Raw genomic sequence first — 10,064 nt, 5'->3', positions numbered from 1 at the left:
TGCTTCCATTGCACGATAAAAAACTCCATCAACACACCCACTTGCTCAAAGTGTATTTTCAAGACATTGTTCTGCTGTTTTCTCACTTGCCCTCACTTCGACATTTACCAGACATTTTACTCAGGGTGCTGTCAGGAGAAACTGACTCGGATATTTGCGTGCTCATGTACAGCCCTGCACCGGAAACTTCCAGGAAAACGTTGTCTTGATTGAATTTAAAGGGAATGTTGAGCCTTGGCGGAGGTGTACGCTCAACTGACAGTCTTTCTAGAGGATCAGCTTTAAGTGACTGACACTGGGAACCAAGTAGGTGAAAAAACTCTGAATGAACAGTGAGAAACAAGTGATTCAGATCATTTTGAAAAGATCCATGATGCTCTGTGGTTTGGTTCCATCATTCCGTTCCAACTTTTATAATAAGTTAGTTCCTGTATTTGTTTAATTTCTATTGTGTCTCTCCGTCCATTCACCCTTCCTCCCTTATTTGAACAAACATGTGGATCATTCTTAACAAACCCTTGGTGCAGTGAACCCAGAGAAGACGTAGATGAGGTCAAATAGTCCCACAGAACTCATACTAATGTGTTGTGAAGACATGTGGTGGGAGGTGGTGACATTCATTGCGACAGTGGGAAAATATTTCATGCTTGTCACTTCCAGAGAAATATGACAGTTTCCCATCGTGAGTGGTTGCTGGTTTCGGTCCCCTGCTGAGAAACGTGCCCCTCATCAGCAACACATGTAACAGAGCGCTTCATTCGTTGAATTTTATATCTTGTTTTACTTTAATGTGACACACATTTGTTCTACCTTTTCCTTTCTCCGGGTAAAAAGACTCTGAAGTCTTGTTGGAGGAACCCTCTCATCTACACATTCAAAATAATAGGATACGGCGCAGACCTTAAAGGTTCGTCGACAGTTTGTCAGAGATGTGACGTCTCTGTTTTCTTCAAGATCCATCACGTTATGGTCCAATATAATAGGATGTATTTGTATAGAAAGATACAGACATTTTGTTCTGACAGCTGACTGTACTAATGGTTTCAAGTATTTCTATATATACTGTCTGCAGAGAAATGTAAACCATAACTAAAACACTTCATTCTGCCGCAAGCCGTCCTTCTCCAGGCCACATTGGTTTGACAGTTTCAGCCATTTAGAACTACCCTGTCTGCTTGTAAACCTGAACCCTCATCGGATCCATTCAAGTAAACATACAAAAAGCACATTAACTCTCCCCTTTGAACCCAGTGGAGTATTTAATCACACACAGACTAACTGTGGTAAGGGGAGCAGATTGCGTGTTTCCTTTACAGATCTGGAAACCGTTGATTGAGGGGCTGATCTGATCTGAAGGGGGAGCTGCACCGTGAGGGGCACCGTGCAAAATGGGAACCGACAGTCAGATCCAAATAGGACCAGAGGATATCTAACGCATGAAATATGTTTGAAGAATGACTTAACTTGTCCGGGGGTTATCGGGATGGATTCACACAGCCAACTCATTTTTCCCCCATTCCAGTCTAAACATGCAGAAATACAAAATGTTTTGTAATTGTTTATGGGGAAATGACAAGATCAGATCAGCGGAAGTCGGAGCGAGAGCCGGGTTCGATGCCACATTCTACATGTTTACAGTCGTCAGATGTCTTGGAGTTTTTTTTGAACAGTGTAAACTGAACGTGTGTGACTTTGGTGGTGAAATGGATCAGATTAGAAGACAGAGAGCAGATAAAGCCTCAGACAAACTAAAGCCATATGGAGGTTTGGTTGAACGTTCTCCTCTCAAGACTCTTGTTGTGTGTTCAGCTGTTTTTGATGCCTGTACCACACTGCACTCATTCAAACAAACGTGTATACACACACACACGTAATGGACATGCTGGTGAACTTTAAGCTGTGTCCCCGTCTTCACTTCAGTTCTGTGCATCGTGATTATCTGTTAATGTTCCTCCACCGCTGTGAGCGGTCGACACACACAACTTTCAGATTGTTTTTAAAGATGATTATTTATGTGGCTTTTGTTTGTACGACAGCACATGGTACGGACTAACAACAGCTGTGGTCTGGACCCAGACCTGTGATGTCATGAGCGCGGTACATGGCTTCTCGGGACACATCTGCTTCGGATCACAAATTAGAAAACTGCAAAAAAGTTTGAGCATTTAATTTATTAACAGCCACAGTACAATTCAGAAAATCAGATTTTGGTGTTCATATACCGGAGAGCGGTGAAGCACATTAGCAGATGAGCTAATTGGAACAGACAGGGCAGCAGTCTGACAGATGAGCTGGTGTCAACAGTCGTAACAGAAACTTCCTGGGCTGATGTGGATACCAGTCCTGCAGGGTCAGGTCATCCTGTCCTGAGAGGCCATGTGGAGGTCCTGTCCCCGCGCCACCAGCTGACATAACCCAGCAGTGCTTGTGGCTTTTGATCTCAGAGACACAGCAGCCGCTACTTTTTTGGCCCCAGACGAAAAAAGAAAAAGGTGAATTTTTAAAACCTGAAGGACACTCGGACAGCGCATACCTCGGCCGAGGCCAGCGCCCTGTCTCGCCATGCTGAGGAAAGTGGAAAAAGAAAAAGTTTCTGGACCCTGTCTGTTTAGCCAGATTCCTCTCCAAAATTTGAATGGGGTCGTGCCCCAACCTTTTACAAAATGTCATGCTGCTCAGTTCAGTAGTTCTTGCATAATTCTGCAAACTAAGCAACAAACAGACAAACAAATCAGACGAAAACATCAGAGTAGCAGTTAAAGGGATTGTTCACCCAAAAATCAATCATTTTCTTCTCACGACTATGCCGATGGAAGTGTGGGTGAAGTGTTTGAGTCCACAACACACTTTTGGAGTTTCAACATGTCTTTAGGCTAAATGTCGCTGTGATCCATTTGATAACAGAGGACATTTAGACTAAAAACAAGGTGTAAATGACGCCATTTGGAGTCGAATTTGAATGTCGGGGCTAACAGACACTGGGATGACACCACAAGAGCAGTAGGGAGGCATTTCATGTTTTTTCTGTTGTTTTATTACGTCTGAAGTCTAGGTCACTATTTACTTCAATTGTATCGGATTCAGCTGCAACAAAGTTTACCCCTTAAACTCCAGAAGTGTTTTGTGGATTCATACACTTCACCCACCCCTCCATCGGCATAGTGGTAAGTATGATGATGAGTGCATTTTCATTTTTCGGTGAAGTATCCCTTTAAGCTCTTTGGTGGAGATAAAGAGAGAGAAGGAATCAAGCTGATAAAGATCATGGTCACTTCCTGTGAATACTTGTGGCTCCTGCTCCCTTTACAATGAAAATGGAATAAAAAGTCATGGAATAGATTGCACGGTGTAAACTTCCATCATAAAAATAAACAGAGGGACAAGATTTCCACAAGAAAATAGAGAAATAACTATATAACTCTGCAAGCTGCAAATCAATACACTGACATCCATTCTTGCTGCATGGTTGTGTCTATGGGAGATATCTGATTTCAGCCAACAGCAAACACATAGTTAAGGCACAGCTTCTGACTGACAGGCCGAGACCTTCAGGTCGCCACTGGCAAACAGAGGCACATGGTTACAGAGCCAGTGACAAATAACACACCGAGCAGGGTCTAATTCTTTCATACTGAGTTTGAAGTGAACAATCTCCTGCCTGGAAACATGGGAGAAAAAGTGGAAGGTCACATGAATCTACACTTCCCCACACGCTGACATGAAGGAAATTATTCCAGCTTTGTAAGACGGCACCAGGAGTTACCCTTCACCTGATTCTTTTGGATCAAGGAAGGTTTGTTTTCAAAGCTTGCGGACTACACTTCCTCAAGCGTTGGTGGTCCCCCAGCTAAGCAGAATCACAGATGTGTCCGTCTCGCCCTCCCTCTCTTTTTCTCCCTGTCTCTTTCTCTCCTTCTCGAACCTTTGAATGATTGCGCTCATTTAAATTCAGGTCTCATCGTCTCAAAGTGTCTCTGTTCTTCTCCTTGACAATGACATTAAAACCTAAGCATAAAATAAAGGGACTAACAGTTTTGGCTTTTACAAATATTCCTTTATGTCCTTGTGAAATGGGGAAAAAAGATTAAGTATTGAGGTTAAACAGAAACAAGATAATTTTTTTAAACATTTTATTCATGCAAATAGTGCAGCAGGATTTGAATCTGGGACAGTTGATGGTGACTGATCACAGCTTATCTGCAGATGGGACTCATCATTTTTATTTGATCCAAAAGTCTTATGACATTGTGACTGATAATATTAGGCAGGAAATGTATTTGCAGGGACAATAATAAAGCAGATGGTGTGAGATAATCACACATAACACATGTTATTTGCCCATATTATTCAATTTCAATAAATTCATGATGAACAAATTTTTTACAGTTATTGATGAGGATATCTTGTACATTGGACAGTTTCTGGAAACATTACAAACTCAGAAAATGTGAGGAATCTAACATTTTGGATTTGATTTGAGTATGTCTGTTTATATCCACAGTGTAATCTGCAAAACTTGTAATTATGAATAATATAAATATGATTTTTAACATGACATTTGGCCTATGTGATGATAAATGGAACATGTGCCCAATATATTCATTCTTTCATGTTCTGGTGTTAATACCTGTAAATTTTATCAAAACTCGTCATCAACCAAGAAAAGAATGTATCAGCCAAGCTAATACTACTTATTTGAATTTGTATTATTCTGTTGATTGAATTAAACAGGTTTTCAACCATCCATGTTTAGATAAACACACCTCTCACTGAATACAGAGGATTTCCTTTGTAAGTTGTCATAAGCTTGTTTTTTGCACAACCCATTGCTCCAAAATGTGTGAATGGACCTATTCATTAAGGATGTATACATCCCATAAATTGACAATTATCTCCCTTTCGCTTTCTCTTTTTCTCTGTATCTCCTGGGAGTATATGAGACATTCCTATGGTCTGGAAAGCAGGAACCTCTGAGTCATTCAGGTCGTGGCCTTGTGCTAAATGAGCTGTATCTGCTTCAAATGGACTCTGATTACTGAGAGGAGAGCGAGTTCCCATGCTGACGTGTCAGTGAAGGCAACACAGTTATTAGAGACTGCTGATTCAGAGCCTGATACCTGAAGTCTCCGCTCCAGGCTGCTTCTTGAGATATACCAAATATCGTTGTTGCAGAAGAACACTTGTAAAACTCAATCTGAAACATACAGGCTCTTTCTGAACTCGTACCAGAATATATAATTACTGTGGAGCTAAGATTAACTGCATTTATTTTGTATATTTAGTTCTAAAGAGGTGGAAAGTCATTTAGCTGTTTCAGTTTCTCCCAAGGTGCACTTACACAGTGTTTAAATATACTTAAACTGCTCTATGAGTTTCCCACCATCCAAAAAAATCCAGTATGAAAGGTTTGCTTTGTCAGTGATTTATTAAAGTGCTTTTAAACACGGTGACATGTGCTGCCGTCCTCTCCAGAATAAAGGATCAGTTGAAGGCTGAAGAACTTTGTTCCCGCTTGTGAAGTTTACAACATCTCAAGGAGAATATTTATTTTACCCCGCGAGAGAAATACAGGAAATATCTCACTGCTTGGTTTGTCCTCCCTGCACCAGGTACTGAATGCATTCAAGTATGGTTTCGCAGAACTGGTGGAATATTTAAGAATGATGGTGAGCACTTAACCACATTTGTATAGACTGCTCGTTCAAGACATAATACTTTTCTTGACATTTAATGGCTATATGTTTGGTGTAGATACACAAAAGCCCACAAGAAGCAGGTTTTTTTTATTTATCCAACATAAGAATGATCTTTTTTACAATAATGATAATAATCACTATGCACTATATTTTCTGTATCTCAACTTTATTGATTAAAAGTAAGTTTATTCTAAGTTTCAGGTCTGTGTCTCGGCTTGTAAACAGGGTTGTACGTGTTTGACTTTACTGTCAATATGACCTGTGAATATAAAACTACAAATACAAAGTCCACATATTGAAAGTCGTTGTGAGATATATGTGATAAAAACTTAACTTTAGCTTCTTGGTGAGGAGGCCACGGTTCGAGTACAGCATCGCACCTCAGCAAGAATGCCTCGGGTCATAAAAATATTTGAAACCATTTTGGAGAGCAGTCATCTCCAGCTGCAAAAACAAAATGTTCCTTATCTTTCTGTACAATAACATCATATTATATGGGACCATAATGTGATGGAATTTGGTACAAAAGACAGAGATGTCACACCTCATTGAAATCCATAGTGTATCGTCCATAGTCACCGTTCACACATCACAGCCACATCTGACATCTTTTTGAGTTTAGCATTTCACAAAAACAGATTGTCACGAAACTTGGTGGAAGGATGCAATATGGGTCAGGAGAGAATTCAATAAATCAAGGGGCAGATCCAGGAATTGATTGTTTCACTGAGAATAATTTATGGATCTTGATGAAAATATTCATGATATTTGTGCAATTTGCTGCAGATCCAAATAAAAATCCACATCTAGTGAATTTAAATGATTCGTGAGGACTGTTAGACCTTGGTGGAGGTATGAACTCTACTGAGAGCCATTCGAGTGTTTTACAAAACACACCTTTGACCATAGTACAAAATATAATGATTAACCAAGCAGTAGCTCAAATCAGTTTCAGCTCAGTTAGCTGCAGCATCAATTGTTTACTGATATGTTGTCATTTTTTTAATGGTTCCTTACAAGTAGGTTTTCCTGTAACTCTACACTTTTAGTTAACTTTTCCATAACATTTTGAATGGAGGATCTTTATTCGCTTCATGCAGTCTGGCCATCAATGCACATCGGTATTATTTGGTGGCAATAAGACAGGAATGACAATTCTGAGGTGAAACAATGCGCTGAATGGTTCCAGCCTCAGTTACATAATCTTGATGACTGCTGTTGTTTTAATGGATGGGGCTGCTGTGCCACTGAGTTATCTTAAATGACCTCAGTAACAGGTCAGTTTTATATCACATAGTTTTATATAACATCTTCTAAATCTTTGCTGTGACCCAGCCTGAGCTCTGGTCTCCTAAAGCCCCATGCTTCGCCGTGTAGCCTACGCAGAGCCCTACGCTGTATCCTGACGTGCACCTCCCCAAATATGTAAGAAAAAGTCATTATAACTGTGTAAAAGAGAAATCATAACTTAATCATAAGATAAATATTAATTAAATTAACCAAATTTCATTAAGACATGTGACACTGCGACAGACCTGCTCCTATTCGATGGCTGGGGGGAGATACCTTACCTTAGAGGAAGCACTAGTGACAAAAAGATTCACTTGCCTATGCTCACAACTGCTCACACAATGGATTCACTGATTTTGTATTCAAATATTCCAATATTGATGAATAACTAGGCTGCTGTATAATGTATCTGCAGAGAGCCTGACCCTTACATAATTTGATCAGGAAGAAAACTTGTTTTACTCCGATCAAGCTGTTAAAGATGTGATTGAAGAAGGTTTGAACCTCTCCAGCAGAAAGGCCTTTCTGCCAAACCAACACAAAGCTTCTTTTTTGCTGGCACACGCTGGCAGCTATCATCAATATCAAAATATGGAAATGCAGAAGGTCACTTTTCAGATCTGCTCCGGGCTTTGACATGCCGACTGTATGAAGGCGGAGAGGGGATGAGTTTGCTTTATCGGTCATTTTGGTGCAACCACTTATCTGCAGGAGGTTGAACTTACGAGCTGAAACCAACTCAGAAGCAGTTGAACTACAAAATGCTGCTGCTAGTTGAACTACAAAATGCTGCTGTCAAGTAATAATGTGATATGTTATGTGATACGCTATGTTTCCAACTCTAAAACTTGACAAAAACATTTCCCCTCTCTGAAAACAAGTTGAATAATTTGACCTAGAGTAAATAAAAACAAGGAATCATTTGTTATTTCATGCTTAAACAAAGACTATGAACCAGTTATAGTGATTTTTATGAAGTCTCGCTATGTATTCATCGCCAGGTTCATAAAACCACTTCCCACAATCAACATTGATGAGCTTCATTTATAATTTCATTCAGCGCTGGGAGGCCTGCACAGATTTTCCAGCTTGCTCCCATAATGTTGCTCTTTATAGTGGAAACACAGCCTGCAGTTTGTCATGTGTTAATATTTATCCAAGGAAGCATCCCCTCGAGCCTTCAAAATAATGGGGATTGTTGAAGAAATCTTTAATGGAATCTGCTGTTAAATCTTGTTCTATAAAAACTTAGAACGGTGCACTGCTGGACCATGTGTTGAAAGATGTTTTATGTACGTGCTTCCCTAAAACACAAGAGTTTAATTGTCAGGGGTGTCTGGGGAGAAAATACAGATCTGGGTTTCAGACCTAAGGTTTAGATCCGGGACGTGCACAGATATTTTGGGGGGTACAGGCTCAAGTGGGGAAAAGGGCACCTCTCATCCTATTTATGAAAGAAATTGTATTAAAAAAGTTAAATATCATAACAAATCTCTGGCTTACTTAATAATCTATTTTAATAGCCTCACTCTCTTCATATAGTATAGTATATATAATAATATATAATACAGATTTCCACAAAATTATCAGATCACACAGAGACAATGGTCTTCTTTTACTATTTCGAGGCTTATCACAAGAACAGGCAACAACAAATAATCAATAACTGACGGCCCCAGGTAAAGGGACACTGTGAATTCCATTGACTTTAGAGAGGGTCATACTTTTATAAAGCGCCCCAGAAGATGTGACAATATGAGACGTTCTCCCTTTTTCTATCTCCTGATTTAAAAGTTATCCCTTCTTTAGATTTAAAATGAGGAGGGAATCACTCCTGTGGTTGTTGGCATATACAGTCTATGGTTGTTGGCAGGAGAGTGATAGAGAGATTGTACTCATGTGACAACACTGCCACCTGTTGGTTTATAAACAGCTGGCTCTCAACCTTGGACCGTCTCCTTCACTTCTCCATCGTTGGGTCGCAGGAGGAGCTGAAGCAAATCCAGTCAGGTTAAAGCTGCACAAGGAAACAGTCATGCTGGTGTTGAAATAGCATTCACCTAGGCCATCATTGTTGTTTCTGACTCAAAAGAGCAATGAAATGTTTCGGGAATAGTTGTCAGTTTGGTGCTATGTGCTTATATTTGCAGGGTTATTGTAATAATGCAATATCTGCTTTCTTTCTCACCCACCAGTTGAAATTTAAAAAGTAAAGTAACAACTTTAAAACTTACAATAATGGAGAGCAAAATAATCGCAATCAAAATAATCACATCCAAAAAACGTGTGCTTCTTTCTAGACAGTTTTAAATTATCATGTCAGCATTCATTCAAATGTACAATAAATATTCCTCAAATGTTCCTCAGATGTATATACTACGAGTTCATTTATACCATGGACAAAATACTTGTAATTCAATGTAATGATTACATTTTTTTCCTTTAAATTACATTCGGAAAAAGAAAATACAGAACTTTGAAAATGTTTGCATATATATGAAAAAAGTAACCGTATCGTATTGACATGGTCGTAGGATGGCAGGTGTTGCCACAGGCCTGTGATGGCACGGGCCTAGTTGGCTGTAACGTCTCATAGACTGAGACCAAACAGCACAATAATCAATAATCTCTATTCCTGTTCCAACATGTGCACAAAGTGTGTGCTGCTCCCCTGTGTTGTGGCATCTTCGGTGTGTTTGTGCAGTTTTACATCTGAGGCGATTCTGTGTCCGAACAAATGAAAGCCTCTCAGACCATTCATCACTTTTTCAATCCCTGGCACATCTCCTCCATGTCGAGGCCACAGCTGCTGAATAACAACTTCTTATTTTTTTCCCAGGAGAGTGCAGGTTTGTCGGCCTCCAGCATCAAAGAAAAATGCTGCCCTGCACTAAACCTGACATGAAGGTGCTGTCCATCATCTTACTGCTGTACTCATTCACATTGACAGTGAGGCAACAGCGCCAACATGAGGTCAAACTCCCCATACACTTTTTGTTTGGGAAGAAAATTTAGAAAAACAATGCTTTTTATCACCTCTGACAATTTGACAGAACATTGTTGAAGACAAATAGTCTG

This window comes from Hippoglossus hippoglossus, chromosome 17 (genome assembly GCF_009819705.1).
Source record: "Hippoglossus hippoglossus isolate fHipHip1 chromosome 17, fHipHip1.pri, whole genome shotgun sequence".
Classification (NCBI taxonomy): domain Eukaryota; kingdom Metazoa; phylum Chordata; class Actinopteri; order Pleuronectiformes; family Pleuronectidae; genus Hippoglossus; species Hippoglossus hippoglossus.
This window is presented reverse-complemented; position numbering follows the sequence as displayed.